Raw genomic sequence first — 27,261 nt, forward strand, 5'->3', positions numbered from 1 at the left:
GAGCATGTCTCTATTTCGCGCCGAGTGCGCCAGTTGCCGCCGGCCCGGCGAGACTGATTCGGCTTCGCGGCGAGGTGCACGTCGTGACGTAATTCAATAGCTTCGGCAGTTGGGCGGAGCTGTTCTTTTCGAGCTCTCGGCTAATTTAATCCATTCACAGCACATATCTGAAGGTGCATGCGAGTGGGCGAGAGAGCCCGATCCAGTGGACCCGTTGGATCTAACGAAAGCTGTTGAAGCATCGTGCGCCGGCGTTAGTTTCAAGCCGCCAACTTTAAACGCGACCGCCCTTGAGCACCCATCCGTTTTTGTGGCAAAAAAATAAATAAATAACTTGGCCCTTGCAACTGTGGGAGACCTCGACGCCGCCTGCTGCACCGTGCAACCGCGCCGTTCAAGGAATCACAAGCCGTTTGCCCCAAAGCCCCGGCCAGCCTCCGATGGGCGCCAGGCGCCGACCTTGTCCTGGCCCCTCGCGACTCCCCGCACTGGGGTTATGATATTCAGTTTGCAATGGCTGCTAACTGAGGAAGAGGAAACGACCCGCCGGCGCCTAATCTAACCGTGCTCCCTCAAGAGCATCACACGCTCTGTGGGGCTGAGGTCGCTGAAATGCAGGCCGGAGTTTTTTCGAGAACTACGTCGTCGGGTTCGGGAACGGAATCCATCGTAACGCTGGCAAGACGCCGGTGCAAACGTAAACGAAGCGACGGTAGCGACCCCCGATAGATGCCTTCAACGTGCGGCGGCGGTAGCTTTCATTTTGGCAGCTGCTAGAGCGCACCGCTAGCCGCCAGAAATCACGGAGTCTCTGTTTACGTCACGTTTCACGTCACTCAGTCCTGTGACGTCATAAGAGTTCTCCGTGACGTCATAAGAGTTCTCGAGTTTGAATCGGAGCGGCGGGAAAAACTTTTTCAACTTCGAATTCAAATTTCTTTGAAACTAATGCATCTTTCACTCCCGGACAAGCGGCAACAAAGCCAAGAAATGCCGAACTATCAGATTTTGTTAACAAAAAAAAATTCTTATAGGGTTCTCCTCAGTGTCCCTTTAAGGTATATTTGAATTCCCCTGCCCTGGGCACGGTCGACTTAACTCTTATCGTGCTAAATAGGTTCTCGAGTGCGTTTTGCCACAGGCGACTCAACAGCAGAAACTTCAGATTCTTGCTTTGCACATACAGTTCGCGTAAGTTCAGTGCAGTTGTAGTGGTTATTATTATGCCGGCCTGGACATGCTTCCATGCTGCATTGTTCTTTCCTTTGTCAATGATGCCGAGGTTCCTGAAGACCTCCATGAAGTCAGTCAGGAAGGTCACAGCTTCCTTTCCCTTTTCAGGGCAGAGGTCACTCAACGCCATGGTTGGCGTTCGAGATGTCATGAGGGAAAACCACTTGAACACCTGGTCCACGAACCATGCTGTCGTGAGGGCCTCTTCGTCCATTTTGCCCTACTCGACCAGAAGCCGTAGGGCAGATGCTACTGCATGGTTAAATAGAGCTTATGCTGTGCCTACGTTAATTTTTTCATAATGGCTGGGATTTAAATGCTTTAACTTCAGGAGTGGAGCAAGCTTCAGGCAATGCTTCTCGTCAATCTCGCATAGCTGCTCTAGGTGCTTCATGGAAACCTGCAGAAGAAGCAAATGATCATTGTCATTTTACATGTGTAGGCTAATGTAGCATATTGTTTGTTTGCAGATTCCTGCCTCTCATGTAATGCCCTCACAAAGGGACTCTTGAGTTATATGAATAAATAAAACTGTAAAACCGTATTTGTATTTATTTGAGCTGAATCCTATACATGCATCACATTGACGTAAACAATCTTCATTGCAGATGCAAAAGTCAACATTTTTCAAATAATTATAATCCATTGATCCACTGTGCACGCTATGTGGTGAACAGCAATATAAGACGGTGTGAGACTGTTATACAGCCACTTGCCTTATTGGATGGCAACTTGTTCTTCCGCACTGTGTCGTCATCTAGAAGGATTCTTTGTTGCCGAATCAGGTGCCCGCGCAAGTTCTTCAGCAGGTGGGGTGCATCCGCTAGGAAATGAAGGCTACGGTCGTTTCCACATGGATGGAGGCAGGTGGTCCTTGGACGACCATACTTTGTGGTCATGTTTCCACGCATCGTCCAGGTGGCTTGATTTCCTCCACCCATGTTTAATGCAGTCCACCAATAGACCGATGCTTTCACAGCGCCTGATTATTTCAAATAGAAAGTCCAGTACCTTGGCTGTATCAAAGGATTCAGCTGAAATGAAAATAAAATGCTGAAACCATTCATTTATTTTTGCACATTTCACTCATAGGGATATGCATAGTGATGCTGCATTTATGGCATTATGCTGCTATTAGTGGTGCCTCTCACCCGCTCCACACTTGGCTGGCACACAGGCAACATGGCAGGGCACAGGGCCAAGTCGATAACCACTTTCTTGAAGCCTTGCTTCATTTTTCATGCTACCTTCTTTCACTCATCAGCCGCTTAGGAGGTTTAGCAAGCAAGGAAACTAAGTACCAGCGACGACAACATGTCACCAGTAGTCATGCCAAGGATGCTGCTTTAGTTGTGCGAGACATCACTTCATATACCTATGTAGCAGTCTGTACAATACGGACAACTCATTTCGGCTTTATTCTGTGGGTTGTCATTGCCTGTGACACTAGGTGGTCTTAACCAACACCAACTGCACTTTCTGTAAGCCTCCCCTGTGCATTAGCTCGCTACCATCCAAGAAAATGTGGGCAGTTCAGTAAAGTTCTGGGAGGAACGTTGCCACTCCATGTTACACATCACCGGCACACAATTCTTTAGGAATTGGCCAAACAGTCTCTGCAGTTATGCACATACGAAAAATGAACATTGTGTTGTTCCCAACTTTATATGCAAAAATTCACTTAACACTAACTTCCAACTGCTACTTACCTGTGAAATGATGCGCGACGGTCTGCTTCCATCTTGATGCAATTCCACCGAGCATGAAAACCAAAGCATGTGTCGTCAGCACGGGCTCTGCACTTGGGTCCGACGAGGGGAGAGTGGGGCGGCCTGAAGAATATTTCAAGAATGCTTATTTGGGGCATAGCAGTGCAGAGCTGTCCAGTATACATTATAAAGTAAGCATGCAGTGTGCTTTGTTAGCACAGGAAAGCATCAAAAATAGAATCAAAACAAATGTTGCTGTGTTGGGTTTAGTAGCACATACGCATCTAAGCCTGTCATGGGTGCCAAGCTTAAGTGAGTTAAGTTGGACACCACTTTGATAACTTTGTTTATGTGGCATAACAGGTTTCATCTAAAACAAAACAAATATAAGGTATCTCAAGGATGCTTGAATGGCATCTGTGTGTCCCTATGTACACACATTTAGTCATTAACCCTTAGATATTAAGATTAGCGCAGTTAAAAAATTTGTTCATTTCATTTTTGTTTCTACACTGCTAAGTTAAGTATCACATGCCAGTGCTCATTACTGCATTGGTTTTAGCTGCAAGAGAACTACACTGTCTGATATGTAAACAGCAGACTGCATTTGTTTTTGATGAAACCTTACCGATGACAGAGCGTGTTGTAATATCATAGTCCAAACCAGGTGTCAGTTGGATTTCGTCCAACATTAGGACTGCGTAACGCTCTTCAGAGTTGAATGTTGCCACTTTTGATGCCAAAGCTAGAAACACCTCCTCAAGAATACCTAGAATGGCAAGAAAAGAAACTTTTATTATGTTTGATAGCTTTAACACTAGCCCAAGGGTATTGTAGAAAGCATAGTTACAGTGTATCATTGCTAGCAAACATGCATGCTGGAATTTTCACTGCTAGTTTTATTTGAAATTCAACAGTACAAGCTTCAGCCCAGTTGTTTCAAACAACCTCCCTTGTCACTATCAGAGCCTTTATAAAATCTTTTCTGAAACGATCAGTGCAAGCCTTCTGCGGCGGCCCAATATTTGTAGCTATGCTTGCTATGTGATCATCAATGAAGTCAATAGCTAGTCCCGAGTGGCACCTGCAATTTGGAAAATGTTATTATGCAGCTGCAAACATTGCTGTTTACCTGGGGTAAACTTGATGTCTTCAATATGATTCTGAAGTGTGCGTTCAGCAGGGAGCGGCCAGCCATTACCTCTCAGGTACTCATATCCTCTACCCCCACAGGCAAGTCTGACCTTCAGAGACTCCTGAATTGTCTTCTGAGTCCATGATGACCCTCTCATTGTTCCCTTTTGCAGGACACGGAGCTGATCTTCTGCAAGCAGTCCACCAAATGAACTTCTCAGGGCGTCGCACTCCATTTCCGCCCTTGCACACTTTTTTATTTCCTAGTTAAGTTGGCGCCTCAGTATGTCAACTTCACTGAACATGTTGGGAGGTGCATCCTCTTGAACATCAGAGGTTTTGGGCACTTCTGTTGCCACATCAGCAGATTCAGCATGATCCTGTGGCTCTTTTGAAGAGTTCAGACTATATGTGCTGTCAGCAGCTGCAAAAGTTTTCGTAGCGATTTTTTGGTTTCCAACTCTTTTTGTACCCACATATGCAGCCACATTACTTGTAAGTGCTACACTTAAAAGGGCAGTGCCAATGAAATAATTGATGTTTCTCTGTTTCGTCACCGTATCGGGCCATGATTCAAATCGTAAAAAAGTTACAAGATCAATGCCAGTATACATTCAGGTGCGAAATTGTCCATTTTGCATTATATGTGTCTACATGATAACCGATCGACAAAGCACTGCTGCAGTGTATGTATGAAAAACAAATTTTGATTTGGAGGAAAATTACCTATTTGCAAGTTTTCCTCTTCAGGTCCAGCCTCTTCTTCAGCCAAGTTGTTTGCTGGTAAATTAGGAAGGCGGGCAAATGGTGGCTTTCTGATTTTTTTTTGCCACACGGTAAGCAAAAACGCTTGTCACAGCTTTGTACTTTAGCCTCTTCTTCCCATCCATTCTAGGCTTCTCAAAGTCTTCAGCACATAAGTGGTCCTGCAAATGTTTGTTCTATGGTTAGCAGTGTTATGCTGGTCACCCTAACGCTGGGCTGCCCAAAGAGGCTCCCAGGGCTTTTTTGAATGAAGCCCTGTTTCAGACATGTGACACAAGAAAAACATGGAAGATAGCTGTAATAATAAGTTGAAAGACCCAACTGAAGAGACGAAGAATATGATATAAAGGTTTAGAAGTTTACGCACTGAGACAATTAAAATAGCTTATTTGGGATGTAAACGTGCATGTGGCCGCAAACATGCAGCTTCAAGGATTGCTAACATTTAACCCATTTCTGTTTTTTTACCAGTGCCAACACAACTGCACAGAAAGTGGCCGTTATGTGGACGCACGACATGCACTGACCATGTTTTGTTGACTGCGATCGTCACGGTCTGCGAAAAACAAGTGCCATGGATCGAGTGACTCGAGGCGAGAGCGCGCTCACGTGCGCGGAGAAATCATGCGAGTATCTGGTGCACGTGAGGACGCGGAATTCTCGCTGACAAGTGTGCCATCGCGTGCCACGAGCATGGAATAATCACGTGCGTTGAGCAACAAACGCGTACACGTGTACGCGCGTCAAGTGTGCAAGGCGCGAACGATCCCTGCAATAAACTCCTATTTTCGTAGCATCGCTAACACCGCGTGCACTTAGCTTAAATATCTTCTAAAACAGTGCTGTAAAGCACAAGCAAGGTGTACTTACCTCGCACAAGCGGGTGTTTTTTTTAGACTTGAAATTCTCCCGGCCGATTTTGTGTAACCACGCAGACCGATGCTCTCGGTCATTTTTCCCGGTCGCAATCGAGAAAAAAGTCTTTCCACACTCGGATCGGTTGCTGCATCCAAAGGCGCAGCAGCCAGGCATGATTTCCTTGCAGTCAAACGCGAGTGCGACAATCGGAACACAAGAAATGTAGGGAACCTGCGCTGCCTGCGCTCTAACTCGGCCGGCCTGCCCGGCGCTTGGAAGGTATATGGCACCCCAAAGTCACGTAGTATGGTTGAGGCAATGAACGCGTCGGCGGCGCGGGGAAAACGACTGCGGTACTCTGAAATTTTTTCCAGTGACCTTAACCCTGCAGTGGGCTAGGAAAGCAGTAGGAAAGCAGGTCGCCAGGCAACAGCTTTTTTTGGGAGACCCAGAGCTCTGAGGGAACCAGTGTAGAGAAGGAAGAACCAAGATCAGAGGGACGATGGAACCATAGGAGAAGAAATAGACACAAGCACCAAGGCCAAGTTAATTCAGATATAGGTTTCATTAACATGCAAGGTGGCAGCAATAGACTGAAATGGGAGGAAATAGAAGAACAGTTAAGGCAGGAGGAATTAATGGCATATGGTTTAGTGGAAACGCATCTTAGAGACATGGTGCAACCACCCTGTGACCTAGACTACGCATGGGAATATTGCAATAGAACAGAGGGCAGCAGAAAGGGGGTGGAATTTAGATATTCATTCATAAAGGGATGAATTTTCGAAGGGTTAAACTGGGATGCAAGGAGCATTTATGGCTAAAAGGAAAAGTGGCAGGGGAGCAAACACTCCTTGGCTTTGTATACCTGTGGACGGGAGCTAATGCCAAAGAGGAAAACAGGAAATTGTTGGAATGTATTGCAAGCGACATTGATGGCTAGGAGGACAGGGCGAGATAATTATATTAGGCGACATGAACGCACATATAGAAGACCTGAATGTGTACACAGATTCGACAGGAAGCATGCTGCAAGACATGTGTGACAGGCATGATTTAGTTGTATGCAACAGCACCGAGAAGTGTGAAGGGCTCATAACATGGGAGGCAGGGAGTCTGCGCTCGACGATAGAATATGCACTAATGTCACAGAGGATGTATCATAGATTAGGGGTAATGAGCATAGATGAACATGGTTCCAGAAGTCTAGGTAGTGACCACAAGCTTATCAAGTTGAGTTTCAGAAGAGAAACCAATGTAGGACTGAAGCGAGATGAATAATCAGCGGGGAATTTTTACTCAGAAAATCAATTGGAAGCAGCAGCCAAACAAATTGAGAAAGTATTTTTTGAGGATAATGAAACAGAATGGACTTATACCAAATTAACTCGATTACTGGAGCTAGAGCTAGCTAGGGTGCTGGTAAAGCTAAAAGGGAAAAGACGCAAACCCAAGAGTTGGTGAGATGAGGAGGTCAAGAGGGCGATAAAGAAACGTCAGGAAGCATCCAAGGAACACAGATAGTCCAAGAAGAGGGGGGAACCAGAAGTTGAAGTGGACAGAAAATGGGATACCTTCATAAAGTGTAGAAGGAAAGCATCCTATTTGATTAATGAGAAAATTAGAAGAAAGGGTGCCCAATGGATGTCAAAAGTAAATAAACAGGATAGAAAAGCAGCTCAAAAATTTCGGAAACATCTAAATGCAATGAGTCTGGAAACATCTAAATGCAAAATTCTGGAAACATCTAAATGCAATCCAAGACTAGGCTAGAGCAAAAATTTATTGTTACAGATCAGAGTATCTGACTAGAAGGGGATGAAGCGATAAAACACATAGGAACAAGGATGACAGAAAAATTTAAAGAAAGGAAAGTTGCACATAATTTATCGAAGGAGGATAGACCGGTTACTGCAATAGCTTTACTTGAGCAAAGAGAGTGGGAAAGGTCAGAGAAGAATGTTCCTAGTGGCACATCAACAGGACCAGATGGTATCCCGATTATGTTGATAAAGATGCTAGGACCAAAATCCAGGCGAAAATTAATACAGGTAGTGAATAAAATGATACTGGCTGTGAAAGTCCCCGATGAATTGCGATTAAGTAGAATGAACATGATATGTAAGAGAAAGGGGGACAAAGCTGACGTAAGTAACTTCCGTCCCATAACAGTGACATCTGTGGTTTACAGGGCGGTGATGCAGATTATAAAGGACAGACTACAGGCTTGGGTGGAGAACGAGGGGGTGCTAGGGGAACTACAAAATGGGTTCCGTAAACAGAGGAGGTTGGAGGACAATCTACATTCATTGACTCAGTGTATAGAGATTGCTGAAAAGGAACACAGGCACCCATGGCTACCATTTCTGGATATTAGGAGAGCCTACGACGACGTTATTCAAGAGTATTTGCGGGACATACTGGGCACATTTGATGTGGAAGGCGGAGTAAGTAATTAATCTTTTAAAAGATATATATATATATATATATATATATATATATATATATATATATATATATATATATATATATATATATATATATATATATATATATATATATATATATATATATATATATATATATATATATATATATATATATATATATATATATATAAAGTTAACAGAGTGCTTATAAAATGGTAAAAAAAATGTATCGGGGCCTGTAGAGATACAGCGGGGGCTTAGGCAAGGATGCCCTCTGTCTCCTTTGTTCATGTTGTACTTACAAGGGTTGGAGACCAAGCTAGAGAGGAGGGGACTAGGCTTCAACCTTTCTTTTTTCAAGCAAGGAGAATTGATTAAACAGTCATTACCGGGACTAATATACGTGGATGATATAGTGCTAATGGCTGACAACAAGGAAGATTTACAGAAGTTGATAGACATATGTGGTGCAGAGGGAGATAGATTAGGTTTCAAGTTTTGTAAGGAAAAATATGCAGTCATGATATTTAATGATGAGGGCGGCGAGCGTAGAATACAGGAGTTCACGCTAGAGGTAGTGGATGAGTACAGGTATCTTGGGGCGTGGATTAATAGCGGTGCTGAGTATCTGACAGAGCATGAAAATATGTAATGAATAAAACTAGTAGGAATGCACCTGTCATGAAAAATAGGGCACTGTGTAATTACAATACGTATGAAGTGGTAAGAGGGATCTGGAAAGGGGCGATGGTTCCTAGCCTGACTTTCAGTAATGCGGTCCTGTGCATGAGGCCAGATGTTCAAGCAAGGTTAGAAATAAACAACGTGGCGTAGGGAGGCTAGCTTTGGGAGCACATGGCAATACACCAAATCAGGGGGTACAGGGTGATATGGGATGGGTGTCGTTCTAGAGCAGAGAAGCTAGCAGTAAGATAGCATTTGAGGAGCGATTGAGAAAAATGGGGAAAAAGCAGTGGGCAAGGAAAGTTTTCAGATACCTTTACATAAGGAATGCTGACACGAAATTGAGAAAGCGAACTAGAAAATTGACAAGCAAATATCTGGGCAGCAGTAGGGGACAAACCAGCAATTATCGGTTAAGAAAAATGTTAAAGAAGCAGAGAGAGCTGTGGGGAAAACATGGATGCTGACTGCACTGGGAACATACAAGATCTTTAAGCAGGAAATTGCCAAAGGAAATACCTATGGTAATTGTAGGGGAAGCTCTTTGCTGTTTGAGGCCAGGAAGGGAGTTTTGCGGACTAAGACATATAGAGTCAGGTACCACGGGATAGACACGTTGTGCGTTGCGTTGCGTGCGGAGAGGAGAAGGAAACGGCTGAACACTTGATACTTTTCTGTAAAGGGGCTTCACCCTACAGTGGAAAGCAGCAGGGCTGATTTATCCAAGGCATTGGGGTTTAAGGACAGTGAAGGGAAAGCAGATTTTAAGCGGGTAGAAGTAACCAAGCGAAGGTTATCTGATTGTTGGCGAGAATCAAGACAAGAGTAAAATTTCATGTCATGGCTAGGTGGCTGGAGCCACCGCCCGATTTAAAGGGTTCAGCCGTACCCATCCATCCATCCATCCATCCATCCATCCATCCATCCATCCATCCATCCATCCATCCATCCATCCATCCATCCATCCATCCATCCATCCATCCCATCCATCCGTCCGCCCGCCCGCCCGTCCGTCCGTCCGTCCGTCCGTCCGTCCATCCATCCATCCATCCATCCATCCATCCATCCATCCATCCATCCATCCATCCATCCATCCATCCATCCATCCACCTACCCCTCCCTCCCTCCCTCCCTCCCTCCCTCCCTCCCTCCCTCCCTCCATCCATCCATCCATCCATCCATCCATCCATCCATCCATCCATCCATCCATCCATCCATCCATCCATCCATCCATTCGAAAGCGGGGCGCGAGGTAGCTGCAGGCGGCGCAGCTTGGCTCATGCGGAGAGCCGCGGTCGCTGCACGGCGGCACTGTCTATCCGATTCTAAGGCTTTAGCTATTTCCCTGTAACTGCGTCGCAGAATCGGGAATGATGATGTTGGCCAGCTCGACTGGTTTCGGTTTTTAATTTTCGCATATTGTGAGGCTTACTGTACTCTGCACAGCTTGAAAAATGAAAATTCGTTTTGAGGAAAGCAAATGGCGTAGTGACAGTCCCACTTATCTCGCTGGTCACCCGAACCGCGCCGTAAGGAAGGGATAAAGGAGGGAGTGAAAAAAAGAAAGGAAGAAAGAAATGCCGCAGGGGAGGGCTCCAGAATAGCACACGGACGCCTTCTGCGTTTCACCTCCACCGAAACGCGACAGTCACGGCCGTGCCTCATGCCATTTACTGTACGTGTGTGTACCGTGAGAACGCGAGCGTCCGCGCGCTGCCCTAGAGCGACATGCGAAACTTATGGTGTCTTCGGCTGACGGCACTCGTGGCGTTTTCTGCGCACTTGTGCGGTGCCGTACGTTCGGCTGGGACGAGCACGACACGAATGCGCGCCACCGCGCCACCATGGAGACTGACGGTGGAGCGCGGTGCAATCCCGTCGTGCAGCGCGCGCTAGCAGGCGCCGGGGGAGCCGGCAGCAGACGACTCGGCGAACGTCTCCTGCAGCTTCACTACCGCATTCCAAATGCAGCGGAAAGAGCAAATTGACAATAAATGTCGCGCTCGCTTTCTTCTTGCATTGTTGGAGTCCAGTAGTTCATCGGAAAGTGAAGATGAGCTAGTCGCCGCTATTCATGAGCATGGTCGCCTGTACCAGCGGCCGAAAGTGGAGAACTTAGTGACCAGCGTAGTGCCGCAATACAGCGATGAAGAGGTACGTTTAATAACGGCCGTTCGTTGCGTCTATCTGTTGTGCCCCGTTGTTTGGTCTTTTTGTTCATTTTCATTTCTTTCATGTGTCTATTCTCAGTTCCGGAGGCATTTTCGCCTGACCAGAACGACTTGCAATTTGTTGACGACGCAGTTTGAAGACTCAAGCTGGTTTCCAAAAAATTATTGGCATGGCGGAACACCTCACAAGACAGCCGAAGAACACGTTTTGTCATTTCTGTGGTAAATGACCGTGTAAAGAATTATTGTTCAAAGCGCAAAACATATATGCGTTTGCACGATTCCTTTTCATATGTACGTTCACAGGCGTTCCCAGTCAATCGAATGCTTGACCCGTTTTTGCAGGTATGCTGGTAACAAAGCCATCTTTAGATCTGTAGCGCAGCTGTTTGGAATGGCAGAGAGCACACTGCATAGTTTGGTGGACAGAGTTTGGGCTTTTTGGAGGACGTTGCTCCAATGTACATAAGGATGCCCGGAACAGAGGCAGAGAAGCTCCAGACGAGCTCTGACTTCAAAGCGGCAAGTTTGCTTTCCTGCAGAACCTTTAAAAAATATGTGCTTTTTTTTTCTGGTACAGTTATTGCGCTAATGCAGGTGCATTTCCTATTCTTGAATGGCGTGTATATGCTAGCTGATAATTAAAAAGATGATTGTTTATATCCTAGCTTTCACTGTTTATTAGTTCGTGTTCGTGGTTATGTTTTAGCTGCAACTATAGGTGATGCCTTCGCACGTACGAGACCGAATGAATGGTAAATCAACTGCACGCACGATAAAGTGGCAGGGATGGTTTATCGCATGCGTCTTTCTATTGGAAGATTGGGAGCGCGCTGTATAGATTTAACCACGCGTACTTTCATGTGATTATTTAGCTGAAGGATCGATCCTCGCGCGCCTCATAATCGTCAGCGCATTGTGATATAACGGTGCCTGTCCCGTTGTTTTCTTTTTTTTTTTAGATCGCTGGATTTCCAGACGTACTGGGAGCTATTGACGGAACCCACATTCCTACACGGTGTCCACACAACAGAACCAAGGCCAGTTTTGTGCCCTCCAAGGAGTTTGCAACGAGAGAAGAATGTTTACAGATGTGTTTTGTGGTCCCACGGGACGGTTCCACGACGCCAACGTATGCAGTTACTCTTTGTTGAGTGAGAAGTTGCCTGCAGCATGTGAAGCGGGCCGCTTCCATGTTCTCGGAGATGCAGCGTACCCTCTTCTCGAGTATATAATGACGCCGTTCCGCGACCACGGACGCATGACTTCACTAGAAAGGAGATTCAACTTCAAACTGAGCCAAACGCGAGCACGAATCGAGAACACTTTCGGCATTCTGAAATGCAGATTTCGGCAGTTGATTTCGGCATTAAATCGATACATTGGGCACGTTCAGTTCGCCAGTTTCTGTACGATGCTTCAGGGAATTGACTCGGAGGGTAGTGCAATAGTGGCCTAGTTTGCGTGCAGCATTTTTCTTAATGCTCCGGCAATGTGTGAGCATTGTTTGCGATGTACCCTAGGAAAATCTCTCCTTAACACCTTGTATCTGCACATTAATGCGTAATTGGCGATGTTACACGTTTAATTGTTATAACAGCGTAAATGTAGAATACTGGTAGTTTTACAATCTGTTAGGAACAATTTACATATACATAAAGTAAGAAAACCTGAGAATGAAAATAACGAAGTCATTAAGGTCTATTTAATCCAGCGCCTTCACGCGATTAACAAAAAAAAGAAAGTCGTTTTCTGGATTAAAAATTACATCGAAGAAAAGCGTGATAAAAGCCAGATGCGTTACTTCAGTGCCACCAAGGAAATGTAATTCTGGCAAAAGGAGGCGGCATAAGAGTGCTTCCACATTAGTAGCTAATGCTCAGATGCTTTCCTGTCTGTCGCACGATTTCACCTGGGAAAAGTTAATTACGCCTTAGCAACATTCTGAATATGAGAAACGAGATGACAACGGATATGCGAAACGCGTACGCGCACGCTTCTACGAATAGCCTTTACCAAAGACGTGAATGCCGCAGTAAACGATCGATCCTGCAATCTCGATCGTGTTCGGCAGGAGGACGCTCTTGAAAAGCTGCTTTGTCAATATTCCTCAAGCAATTAGGGCGCTTCTCCAAGCAAGCAGGGCGCTTCTCAAAGCAGGCAGGGCGCTTCTCAAAGCAGGGAGGGCATACGCTGGGGACCAAGATGGCGGCCCGTCAAGTTTGGCAGCCGCCACACCCGCCGTTAGGCAACCTTGGACCCTGCTGTCACCACCCTAAAAGAAGGCGGAGGCGCACAACATGTAGGCTCTCTACATTTTAAAGCGAGGTCAGCGTACCCGCGGCAAAACGCACCGAAACCCTGACTTTTCTATCGTAAAACCGTAAACAAGTGGCGTTTTGATGACAGGCAAGACGCCCCTCGTTATACGCAAGCCACTGCAGAGTGCATGTCGCCGAATACGGTCCCGATTTCGGCTCTATAGTCGCTAGGCCTAATGACGGATGCCAACGCCTACGGAGCGCTTGCTTCGGCCGTGTCTCGGTTCTTATTGTTTCTCCATCTTCGTGTTCTCGTTCCAGGCCTATCGTATTGCGGGCGCAATGCAGCTCCCGCAGCGGCGTATTCGCTTTCCCGTTTAAGCTTTGTCCCAACCCGTGTATTCATCAGAGACATGCCGAGGGCAGCACAGCCAGGCCGAGCTCGTGAAAGCGGTCGCCGCCCGTCGTCTGTGCATATGTCGCGCGGCGAAATTTAGTCATTAGGAGCTTTAGAGTGTGTGCAACACAACTGACCTCTTCCTCCAGCATAATAGCAATAAGTTCGCGATTTTTTCGGTGAAATTTGATTTTCTCGACTGCCTGATTTTTCGGTCGTTTTCGCGGTCCCTAGAGGGTCCGAAATATCGCGGGCTGTATTAAGAAAGTTCCGTGAACTCACCTTTAAGCTTCGAAGGCGCCATTTCAATGATGAGTTGTGCTGCAGCAGTCCAAGCACGTCATTGTCCGGTAGTTCAACTAGGGTCCCTAGAAATACTTGCTAGTCTGCCGTTCGCGCGAGCTCTCTATACGGAACCGGTTGGCCGCGCCTCGGATGAATGCGCAGGTAGCGCTGCACACATTCGGAACGTCGTGCCTGCAGGGGCGGTCGCGCCGTGGCTGCGGAAGTGGTGCGGGCTGCTTCTTGGTCGCGAGCCCATAATACTAGTTTTTTTTTTTGCCAAATCCATGAACGCTGACTCTCGTGTGTGTTGGTGTGTGTGTTCATAAGGACGTGTGATCGCGTCATGTCTAGACAACGTGACAACCGCCACATCTTGCCAGCTTAATGCGCCATCTGCACTTTTTTTTCGGATTTCCACTATCTAGTTAAAAATGTGCGAAATGCATTTGTAGGCAAATGGTTTAACGCACCTGAGGGTCGGGTGCACGCTCAAACCGATCGGAGAAGCTTGGAAAATGGACAGCCGGACTGTTTCGCTTAAAGCCTTGCCGAAGATCACCAGCATGCACCTGAATCCCAATTCTTTTGAGAAAATGAGAGTTGCTCCGGCATTACAGCTATTTGGTGATGATACAATTAGAGGTCTTTTTATTTATCGCACCCAGTTAGGACGCTCTTATGACTGCGTGGAAGGCACTGAATCTTTTGTAAAAAGAATGAATAAGCTTATCAATATAATGACTGCGCGTGTGCCAAAAGCAGCGTTATAACCGCACTCACCAAACTTTCCATTTTTAAAGGAGTTCCTTGAGCACCTCACAAAGTGGGAAATTCATGCAAAGGCCACAATCGGCGGGTTTTTGAGCAACAGCACAGCAGAGGGACTCCGTGTTTCAATTCAGAGCACACTTAATTAGTTTAGTTGCATATCTCAGCCCACTTGTTTTTAAGTATGTGATGACTGCAAACTTGAGCCAAGACAGACTTGAAAGCGTATTTAGCATTGTTCGGCAATCATCAAAAGCTATATGGCCATCCGAATGCCGCTCAGTTTTTGGTTACTGTTAATGCACTCACATTCTTCAATCTTGTGAAACTACCGCCATCGGGAAACTGTGTACCAGAAGTGGTCACTTCCTTAGTTTCGGTGCCTAAGAAACAGCCGTGCAGCGAGAATACACTGTCTATACTCGACAGCCTAATTAATAAAGGAACGCTCATGATGCAAAAACTGCATTGGTCTCTTGTGCCCCACGTACAAGTATTATCTCTGACGACAGTGCCTCTGTGACAGGAAAAAGCCTTGAGATGTTAATTTATTATATCTCGGGCTAGAAAAGCAGTGAAAAAAAGCCAGTACATAGACTGTGCGTGCGCCTTGACGACTGAAAAAGCAGTGGCTACACAGAAAGTGATCGGTTTGAAGCTTTCACTGCAAAATTTGATAAACCGGCTTACTGTATCCGTCTGGTCCCTTGAAGAACATTATTATCACTGTCCTTGAAGACAGCTTCACCCCTTATTTTAGACTGAATAAGTTCCACGAGAAGAGCATTGTTGACTTCGCAGATATTGTAACACATGTATATTTTCCACCTCTGGCCTGTGTGAAACATGGACGTGAAATTGTTTATGGCATAATCAAATTCTATATTCTGCTTCGCCTGCGCTTGTACATAAGTCAATAAATGTTGAGAGGGCTATCAAGGAAGAGCAGCCGAAGCTGTTAAAGATGAGAAGATGCCAGTAGGTGGTGCAAACAAAAATGTGGACAGCCTGAGTGCAAAGTGATAGAAATAAATGTGTTTAACAATGATTTTTATTTTCTGTTATACATTACTGAGCCTTGGGTATCTTTTCCCTAACAGTACGTGTGACCTACATAGCATGGGCTAATAATGCCATTTCACCAAGCACGGAATTAGAAGAACTACTTAAAATGCATGCTTGTGTTCATTACTTCTGTAACTTGGTTGCCTAAGCACTAAGGGATGCGTTCCTGCAGTTTGCCTAAAGCACATGATTTACAGGACTCAGGTTCTCATCTTACATGTTTTAATTGTGCGTGCATCTGGAAGTTTCCAGTGTTCAGTCTTTCTAGCTTCAGAGTCCGTAGAAGTTGAGATCGGATCAATGGCATGAATGAAAATGCCGCTGTCAATAGCGCTCTGTTGCACGCACACACGGTCATTGGGTTTAGAATCGTGGGTAATGTTCCTGATGCAAGGATATTTTTATTTAAATTCCTCAGAAGACGGTATAGGATACGGCATGGCCACAGTATTCAGAAAGGAGAATAGGGTGTAAAAATAAGCGGGTTCGTTTCGCCTTCGACTCTAGAGTACGCGCACAAAAATTTGTTCCCAAAAAAAATCGTTTGCGTCGCTACGCCGATGACTGAACTGCGCATTGAAAACCACGGTTAAGCTGAAATAAAAAAAATCAGAGCAATCGCATGCGCAAGTCACCTGAAAACGCGCAGGGAATTCGTCTCGCGAGGCGAAACGCGCGCGTCTAGCGCAGACGCCGTGGCTGGCAAGGCACACCGGTTGCTAGCAGCGCCACCGCGCCGGTCATTCATCAGCAGCCCCCGCCGCAGCCGGCGGACGCCAGACTAGCAAGTATTTCTAGGGACCCCAGTTCAACTTGACCTACACACGCGCTCACGTTTTCTTTGCTTTACGCGCGAAGTGTGCAATGGCGATGAAGATCGATGTCGACGTGAGGACTGATGTCGCTCGCAATTTTGGGGCGCATGGACGTTTCGACCTCGAGATATTAGTTTCGCTTTCGGAATGTGAAAACACGCGTTTGGCGCAGCTTTGGCGCATAATAGCAAAAGTGCAGCAGGATGTAGCACGTTTTGCTTTTGGCGCACTTTGGCGCAATTGGCGCAGCTATCACATCATTGTATATGCGACACTGTATAGCAGCCGCTTATATAGAGCGGCTGTTACCCAGGTGAGCTCGTAATATTCGGTCTTTGTGAGAACTGCCGTGTGGTTGCAGAAGTCATCGTCATCATCAGCCCGACAATATATACGACCACTGCACGGCAAAGGCATCTCCAGATATCCCTTCAATTAACCCTGCCCTGTGCCACAAACTCTTTAATTTCATTCGTCCACCTGACTCTCTGTTGCCCCCTGCTATGCAGGTTATGGGGGGGTTTAACGTCCCAAAGCGACTCAGGCTATGAGAGACGCCGTTGTGAAGTGCTCCGGAAATTTCGACCACCTGGGTTTCTTTAACGTGCACTGACATCGCACAGCTACACGGGCCTCTAGAATTTCGCCTCCATCGAAATTCAACCGCTGCGGCCGGGATCGAACCCGCGTCTTTCGGGCCAGCAGCCGAGCACCGTAACCACTCAACTACCGCGGCGGCTTCCCTGCTATGCCTGCCCTCCCTTGGAATTCACTCTGTTGCCTATAATGGAACATTGGTTATCTTCTCTTCGCATTACTTGCCCATTTCTTATTCTTGATTCCCATTATAGGCATACACCACATGTGATTGCCAAGAAACCGCGGCAGCCCCGATGAAGAACGCACCAACGCCGGAGCAATGTGAAGCTGCGTTGTTCAGCTGAAGATCAGCAAGAGCTGATTGGAAGAGTCCGCAAGACGACAAAGGCTGCTAGGGCCCTGCCCTTGAGGACCCCGTCCACAGTCACCGGAGAAGACATCTAAATTTAGAGCTCAATAAAGCTTTTCACGCTGCCCTCTTCCTGTCCCTTAATGTTACATCTACCATTTTCCTTTCCATAGCTCGCTGCGTTGTCATCAACATAAGCCTCCATGTTTCTGTCCCATAGGTGAGTACCGGTAAGATACAGCTGTTGTACACTTTTCGGGCGGAACTAGTAGCGGCCAACTTTCGAGAGTATCGTCGCCAATACCGCCATGGCGTTCGAGTTACCTTTTCGCAAGCAGACATTTTTTTTCACCTAAATCACAACTGGTTGCGTGAACAAAAAATATTAACATTTTTTTTGTCTTTTGATGCTCAGTTACGCGACGCTAAGGCAATTCTAATTGCAGACGAACTCGGCAACACAAGCACTTTGTGTTGTTTGGTCTCCCTTGTCTGTTGTCCTAAGTGCGCTTTATAATTTTTGAAAATGAAAAACCAACTAGCTCAGATGTCAATTCTGCTTCAGTTCATTTCTAGTACCTTGAGCTCCTCTGTAAGTGTTAATCCTCTTCTGAATAATCCTGCCATCCTGGCAGCTTTAATAGCTGTTTGTGCGCACAAGGCGCGCTTGGCCTCCTGGAATGCCAAGCGTGGAATTGGTCCTTTGGAACTGCAACCTTTGTGTGGTGGGCTGCCGCTGTCCAAGAGCCATAGCCGCAGGATATGCCGCATCCTTTCTTCAGAATGGTGGCGTCATTCCCGCTTTTACAAGGATTGCTTGCGTGTGGCCTGCGGGGATCTTCCGAGCCATCGCAGACATTATCGTGAGTGGTGCGACCTGGCGGACAAGAATATCGACTTCCTATGAAACGCTGCTCGCCCTTGGGTGCATGACAAAAAGAAAACTTTTCCCCTTGGAGGGAAAGTGCTGGTCTTAGGAGGAGGCCATCTTCCTGATGTTCATCGCAAGGTGCTGGAGCTCGGACCGAAGTTTTGCCTACATCCAAACCTTCATAAGGTGGAAAAGATTTCAACTGCAAGAGGCATTTCGAGGCAAGTTCCTGAGGAGGACCGTTCCAGGTGCATAGGGGAATGTGTAGGTGCGATGAAAAGATGGGGGGGTGAGAAAAAGAGCAACCGTTGCCTGAAGCCTATGGTAGATTTTTTTACATCCAGTGAGCAGCGGGTAGTTCTGTCCGACAAAGAGGGGTACCTCGTTGTGATACCCGAACACTTGTTTAAGAAAAAGGCTTATTCGGCAATGGAAGCACATTTTAGACCTGTTAAAGTCGAAGCTACAAAGGTCAAGGAAAATGCTCTGAAACTCTTGTCGCGTTTAAACCTAGACAATTTGCTCTCTAGCGTTAAAAAGGCTGAAGGCCTAAGGCTCGAAGTCTTCTTTTCAGCCAAAACGCATAAGGACGACATACCCTTCCGTGCTATTGTCACTGAGCGGTCGACTTGGCAACATGCCGTTTCATGCTTCCTGCAAAAGCACCTAAAAGGCCATACCTTAGCGGACCCATATCAGACGCCAAATTCTTTGGCTGTTGTCGACTACCTTAAGAATCATAATCCTAAAGGAGCGTCTGCATTTAGTATTGATGTTAAGGACCTCTTCTACTCGCTGCCACATGACACACTGATGAAATTTGTTAGTGATTGCATTACCGAGGATAATGATGAACAATGCTTTGTCAATGCCTGTGGTATTTCCGTTCCTTCGTTTTTAGAAGTGCTGTCGTTTTATCTGGCTTCTACTTTTGTTGACTGGAATGGGCATTTGTTTATTCAAAAGACAGGTGTTTTTATCGGATCCAAAGTAGCGCCCGTCCTCAGTGATATCTTTCTGTCTCGAGTTGACTATTATATTGAAAAGAATCAGAGTGGCCTTGCAAAAAAGATTTTCAGGTATGTCGATGATTATCTGGTGTTTGTTGACCGACATGAATTTACAAGGAGGGCGGTGGACATTATTAAGATTTTTAAAGAATATGGGCGTGGATTACAGTCCACCTTTGAAACTCCTACAAACGATTGCCTGCAGTTCCTTGACACAAAACTTCATTTCGTGCAGGATCATGTGTGCTGGAGGTATTCTCCGAGGTCTGATAAACCACTCTTAAATTATCAATCAAATCACTCAAAAATTGTGAAGTGCGGCATTGCTGTCTCCTGCCTAGGATCGTCTTTGCTCAAGTCGTGCCCTCACGAAATGAAGGAAAGTTTCTGTGAGCAAGTGAACAGACTAAGATTGGCTGGATTTCCAGAGGACGTGCTGTTTCTAGCTTCTAGCAAGGTGCTGAAAAACGTAAAAGAGTTCAATAGGTCACTTTTGAAGGTTTCTAAGGAGAAAAAGAAAAATATTGCAGTCATACCTTATGTTCATCGGTTTTCTCATCAACTAAAAAACGTGGGTAACAGATATGGTGTTAATGTTCTCTTCTCTGCCCCTCAGAAAGTTAGTAGTGTTTGTGCGAAGGTTGCTGCGCGCTCTAGCAGCGGTGTATGTGATAAACGAAAGCGGTGCTGCACTGTGAATCACAAGAACCGCTATGTCAGATGTTCAAAAGGAGTGGTGTATCACATTCCCTTTTCTTGTGGCCGGACCTATATCGGTCAAACGGGCCGCTGCCTTAATGTGCGCTTGCAAGAGCATTTTTTGTCATTGAATAAGTCGCCTTCATGTAATCTCTCTAAGCACTGTTGCAGCGGCTGCAAGCCTTTGCTTGACCAAACTAAAATCTTGTTCCGACACCCTAATCAGCTAACCAGAGAGATATCAGAGGCCTATCACATCCGTAAGAATCAGCACACGTGTGTTGCCGACCCTATGGTGGTTTTGCATGAAAGAGAGTTTTGTTATCTTGACGCACCTGTATGAGCACTTTTCCTGTCACGCCTGCGCGATGGCTTTTGTTTTGTTTGTGATTGTTCTTCCTTTTGTGTGTTTCTCGAATAAACGCGCAGTTGCGAGTAAGCGCATGTGTTGTTTGGTCTCCCTTGTCTGTTGTCCTAAGTGCACTTTATAATTTTTGAAAATATTTATGTTTATTCCGTATAAGCGAAGCTTGGATGGATGGATGGATGGATGGATGGATGGATGGATGGATGGATGGATGGATGGATGGATGGATGGATGGATGGATGGATGGATGGATGGATGGATGGATGGATGGATGGATGGACGGACGGACGGACGGACGGATGGATGGATGGATGGATGGATGGATGGATGGATGGATGGATGGATGGATGGATGGATGGATGGATGGAAGGTAGGAGCATCCCCTTTGAAACGGGGCAGTGGTTGTTGCCACTATGCTCAGTTTTTTCTTTATTTTTGTTTACTCTGGTGTAAGTTGTTAATACAATGCGCCATTTCCTTTTAAAAAAAAAACGTCTTCCTACACTTTCAAACTTATGTCACCTCTGCTTTTGTGCCACCAAACCTCCAATCGCTTTTTGCTAATTTCCACCGCAGATTTATTTACATGACTATTGTTATCTATAAACCCTAAGGCCTCAGGAAGAGTGACTGTGCCTGCGTCGACATCGGGATGGATACCATCGCATTTTAGGATGAGGTGTTCTATTGTTTCTACAGATTTACCACACAGAGCACATGTGTCATCTTCGTTAAATTTTTTTTCTGTAGCTGCGCGTTCTAAGACACCCTGACCTAGCTTCAAAGAGGAGGGCACTGCCTCTTGAGTTATCATAAAACGTTTCCTTCCTAATCTGCCTTTTCCAGCATCCATATAGTTCTACACTATGCTTCTTTTCCATTGAATCTATCCAATTTTTACCTTCGACGTTTTTAACCTGTCGTTTAATGCTCTTTCTTTCTTTCTCTTTCCTCGTCTCTGGCAAACTTACTGGCCAGCTTTCTAGTTCGTTTCCGCCACTGTGTGTCAACGCTGAGAGTGTTCACCAGCGCCACCCTCGTCCATAGCGGCGAACGTAGCACGTCCTGTATTACCGCGAATGTGACGTAGAACGTCATCTAACGGCGAGGGCGGAAACTGTGCGAGGGCCCTCTTATGCTACCTATAGTACCAACCCTGCCAGAACCGAGACCCTCGTTAAGCTATTAGCAGACAAGGTAAACGAAATGAGGGGGTCGTTTGGCAAACGTATGAAGGAAGCCAACAAGTCACCGATCAAAAGTTCGATGGTGTTATACAGGTTCTTCTTGTTTCGTTATTTTTTAATCAAATCTGCAGGTGTCCTTGTTAGGAACCACCTGAATCACATTCTCTCGCCTGTGCCGACTACTCCAGTTTCTGTTAAGTCAGCTTGTAATGTACAGCAGGATCCCATTTATTCGACTGCAAGGCAGGAGCCATAACGTCAGCGCCGGCAACGAGCATGAAGACGAAGCCGTCTTGCTTTGGGCCATCCGCACTGCGACGAATTTATTGCATGCTTGTTGGACTGAGCTTATTATTTTGCGGCATCAAACAAAGTTACCGCGGGTCAACGTGAGCTAAGTGCTTTGCGCGCTCCCGGGAGGTTGAGCCGACCGGCAGGCAGCCAGGTGCTACGCCAGCGGTGCAAGGAGGGAGAGTGACATGCTGTGACAGCAACACTCCTTCCGGGAAGACCAGAGAGGTGCGTCTTCCTGTAGGCTTGGACAGAACGGACATTACGGTGCAGCACCGGCAGCTAAAGAGGAACTGTGGCATCCGGTTGTCCAAACAGGGGATCCCTAACACCAAGCGTCATTGCATGAACACTGCAGTGATGCGCTGCAACTCCGCTTCGGAAGCGGCACTCGTCGGCGTAAGACGTGGCAACTGAAAAAAGTCTCGACCTCAAAATTTCGACCTCACTGAATGACGACCTCACTCAACCTCAAACTCACCCGTGAGGTTGAGGTCTGATTTGCTGACCTCACTCACAATTGTTCAAGCCGTCTCCCACCTCACCTCACGACGTGAGGTTGAGGTCATTTTGAGGTTGAGGTCGACCTCATGAGGTTGCCCACCTCTGCTCCTCAGCCATGCAGTTAACCAGCCCGGTGGTTCTCTCTCCACATGAGGTGAAAGATGAGTTAGAGCGAATTGCTCAAGGGCTTGCTTCACGTTTTCAGGAGCAGCGTAGAGTCTCTCGGTTCGCCCCCTACCCCTGCTCAGACTATGTTTTGGTTGACAAATCGGAATTAACAACTGCAGTTTCTTTAATGCAATCCTCAGCTCCGGGTTGGGATGGTGTTACGGTCGGTATGCTGAATATCTTAGCTCAAGAGTTCACTGAGGACCTGCTCGACCTTTTGAATGCACCAGCGGAAACTGCAAGGTTGCCGCACTCCTGGAAGGTTGCGAAGATAGTATTGCTCTTAAAAGATTCAAAGAAAGGCTTCCATTTTGATAACATTCGGCTGATAGCTCTAGCATCCAATTTGGTAAAGCTCATAGAAAGAATTGTGCACACCCGCCTATCCGCGCATGTTTCAGTAGTGAACGCATTGAGCTCTGCCCAGATTGGCTTTCGCCGGGGATGTTCCATTTGGTCTGCCCATGTCGATTTAGAGAGCAGAGTCCGTCTTAATTGCTATGCGCAAGAAAGGAGTGTCAGCATTAGTGACGCTTGACATTGCTAATGCGTACGACAGTGTTGAATATTTGATCCTTTTCTCTAAATGGGCATTATTACACCCGCCGTGCTACATTTATCCACGGATCCGTGAATTTTTAACACGACGGCAGTTATTTTGCTCTGACGGTTTCTTCACCTCAGACACATATGCCCAAACCAGAGACGTGCCACAAGGTTCTATACTTTCACCACTTCTATTCAATTTGCTGATGTGCGACATTCCTGTGCACCCTGATGTTACAGTATATGTTCATGCAGACGGCATAGCCTTCTTTGCTTCTGCAGCAGACATTCATGCCCTATACCGTTCTCTCCAGGATTACCTAAATGCGCTCAAGGTTTGGCTGGATACAATAAATTTGTCTCCTCTTCCTCCGATCGCCTTGTTCGTCTGTTCTCTGTCTGTTCCTTCCCGGTTGTTTTTCTTTGGAGAGCCTTTCGGGAGAGGGGCACTTTCTCATGGAGCGGAGGAGGTGCGGGCTACATGCTTGCCCGTACGGCGTTTGCGTGCAGGGCGGATAGAGGTGGCTTTTACATACGGCCGTCCTGTCTTAGCTGGGCACTCTTCATGGACGATGCACTTGCATAATGAGATCTGGAGTCGACTACGATGGCGGCCTGGGTCGGCTCTTCAATCGCTTTATTTATGCGTGTTCTTTCTGTGGAGGGGCATTAATCGTGGTGACAAAATTTCGGAGTCTCCTGCGTCGTCGGGTCGGTCTCCGTTTCGCTGCCATTCGTGCTGCCGATTTCTGAAACGTCGTTTGCGAAGCAGCCTCAGTGCTCGTCAGCAGGTCGTTCGATGAGCTTTTTTGTGGCTCTGATGTGATGCCTGGTTCCGTTTTCACCTTCTCGCTCGGCAGCGCTGACTAACGCTGGCACACCCTCTCGGGGAGGTGCATCATACGGGTAGAAAACATCTGCGATCCGCTCGTATCGTTTACTGTTCAGTCCGTGGCTTGACGGGAAAGCAAGTTTCTTTGGTCTCTTCAACGCTGAGTATACAGCGTGGGGCACATTATTCTGGCCCTTCTTGGCACTTGTGCTGAACATCCATGAACTCATCCGAGTTCACTTCGTTGCCTGTATCGTACAGCTTGACGAATCCCCTGTGCTGGAAGGGGGGGGGGGGGTACCAGCGTTACTGGGAGTTTTGAGAGCTCAGTGATTTCAGAGGATTTCATCGTGTCGTCGCTGTCTTCTTTGTTCTTGTGCTCCTCGAAAATCCGCACGGTATTCTGCCCTCTCACAATCGTTACGTGATGTTGCTCGGTTAAGGGTTGTCCCATGTTTAGAGGCATGGATTGTGACCCGTTGGGTACGACGAACGCGCGAACTTCCGCTGTTGCTTGGTCGACCGTGAGGGTGATGCTCGTTTCCCCACACCGTGCCACACTTCCTAACCCGTATCCTACGATTGTGAACGGCTTCGTGTGAGATACTGCAATTCAATCCGCATCCTCTTGCCGTAGGGTTGAGCACTGGCTACGCAGATTAACGTAGGCCCGTATGTCGCAGCCGTTCACTTTTGCTCCCATGAAGTACTTCTCGTTCGTCACCTCCACGGCTCGGCTATCAAGGCTCATAACGTTCTGAACAATACACGGTTCACTTTTAAGCAGTAATTTCCTTCGCGACCCACTCACCCGCAGGTGTTGCATTTCGCCCTCCTCTGCGGGTCCGGGTAGTTGAGGGAGACATGAGCGTATTCACTGCAGTTGAAACGGATGACTTCCAGTCTCTCGGTAGAGGGGGGTTCCCCCCTCTGCTTGTGAGAAGGGCCCTGGCGTTCGCGGCTCGTTCGCAAGATCATTCCCGCTGGTTCGTTTTTGTTGGTATGGGTGCTGAAATTGACGGGAACACGTTAAGAAAAAAGGGGCGGGGGGGGGGGGGGCTGCTTGGCTTCAAATGCTCACAACAAACGCCTTCGATTCGCTCTTCAAGACGTTTGACACACTGAAGTAGGTCTTCCGGAGACTGGTATGTGCGTACGCTGACCGCCCTGATTGCATCCTCGTCGTTAGAACTCCCGCTATGCCGTACTCTATGCAAGCCTCATCTGTGAGGTTGCAACGGCGGGCTTTCGAAAGCTTCTCGTAATGTTTTCATTGAATAGAATCACCTTGCTTGCGATGCCGTTCCTTCATTTCTCCATGAAGCAGTTGCCTTCTCGCTGCCGTGAGGAAGGCGCACTTGATTTGTTCTTTCCATTCCGGCCAGGTTTTGCTGATAGATGGTACGGAATCATACAGGGTCTTCGCTGGTCCTTCTAACCCCGAGAGTGCGTGGGAAGAGGCCGTTCGATCAGTCCAGCTGTAGACTTTGCGAAGTTGTCCACACGTAGAATCCGTGTGCCGACTGTCGGAGAGCTTGACGATATCGCGTCAAACGAGGCCACCTTCCGGGCCGCTTTTCGTGCGCCGATGATAGGTGATGGGTACAGCTGCGGCCTTTTGCGTCTGGAGTGGCGCAGTGCTGCTGGTGACCTCGTTCACCGCTACCTGTACGCTCACTAACAGGATTTCTGCCACGTTGAACATTGACCGGGGTATCGGAATGGTACCGCTTGTCACCGCGTTAATAATAATAATAATAATAATTGGTTTTTGGGGGAAAGGAAATGGCGCAGTATCTGTCTCATATATCTTTGGACACTTAAACCGCGCCGTAAGGGAAGGGATAAAAGAGGGACTGAAATAAGAGATGAAGAAAGAGATGCCGGAGTGGAGGGCTCCCGAATAATTTAGACCACCCGGGATCTTTAACGTGCACCGACATCGCACAGCACACAGGCCCCTTGGCGTTCCGCCTCAATCGAAGCGCAGCCGACGCGGTCGGGTTCGAACCCGGGAAATCTGGATCAGTAGCCGAGCGCTCTAACCACTGAGCCACCGCGGCGGGTTGTCACCGCGTTGCCGGATCCGATTCGGCTCGCGTCGTCCTCCCCGCCGTCTCTGCTCTGACATCCGCCATATTCTTCGCTCGTCGTAGCCGTTAAATATGTTCTGTTTCTGGTTACAGGCATGGTGGGGCTGGATGGTCCACCTCTTGCGTTAAGGCGCACGTTGACTATCCCACTTCTGAAGCGTTTAAGGCCTAGTCGCGTGAGTGAAAGTATGAAACGAAAAGAAATGCGAACTCGGGGTTTTTTTTTTCAGTTAAACTGGCCAGCATTCATTTAAACGCAAGGCGGATAACTGAAGGAGCGGCCTTTCTCGCGTCGTGGCCGAACCCCGAGTGCTGCTTCTTTCTCCGCTCGAAGCCGCGTCCGCCGCTTCGCTGCGTTCCTCTCCGCTGCTCCTCTGCGGGGGTGTTTCCCTTATCCCCCCTTCCTGGGGTTCCTCTGGCCGCATTATTCGTCTTATATGTCTTTTTAAGCGACAGCCTTTAATGGTTCATACTCCGTCCGCCCGTTACGCTCTGGCCTACGAGATCACCATCGCGCGCTAGCGAGCTATCGAGCGGATGATCTCGGAGGCCATGTTGCGCCATTGGTAGTTCACTGCATGCACATGCGCAAGGTGGCGCCACCGGCGCGCGCGCCAGACACCTCGCAGTTGTCGACCGAGTCTGGTGCTGCGCATTCTCACTCCTAGAGCTTGATTCAATTGGGTCTCGGAATGCGGGCAAACGCAAGTACTTAATTAACATATTCACCACACATCAGTGACACAAGCAGCAACACCGCGCTAAATGCTTTCGCCTCACCGCACTTTAGGTCAACAAAGTGCACCGCTGAATTTTTTTCTTCTGTATGTTCCTTCCCAGTTGTTTTTGTTTGGAGAGGTGCCCCGCTACTCGGAGGGGTTATCTTCTCTTGGAGCGGAGGCGGTGCGGGCTACATACCTGTCCGTAGGGCGTTTTAGTGCAAGAGGGCTAGAGCTGGTTTTTACAAATGTCTTCAGTGTGCAATTATTCCCACCGTTGTGGTAGCGCCTTTTCAAAGGGCCAGAAAATCAAGTTTCAACGGTACATCTCTAGCTATATTTGTAAGCATAACTCCTGTTGTGAACGCGGCGGCGGTCTTTGAAATTAATTCCAGTGAACTTTTTCCCAAGTAAGCAGCAAGGCTCCCGCTTATTTTACATCAGATTTAGT

General features: G+C 47.2%; 1 pseudogene; it reads right to left on the reverse strand.

The window, feature by feature from the left end:
• Positions 1-1,595: 1,595 nt before the first annotated feature.
• Positions 1,596-26,188, reverse strand: LOC144121881 (uncharacterized; annotated as a pseudogene).
• Between the last annotated feature and the right edge of the window lie 1,073 nt (positions 26,189-27,261).

This window comes from Amblyomma americanum, chromosome 1, assembly GCF_052857255.1.
Source record: "Amblyomma americanum isolate KBUSLIRL-KWMA chromosome 1, ASM5285725v1, whole genome shotgun sequence".
NCBI classification, from domain to species: domain Eukaryota; kingdom Metazoa; phylum Arthropoda; class Arachnida; order Ixodida; family Ixodidae; genus Amblyomma; species Amblyomma americanum.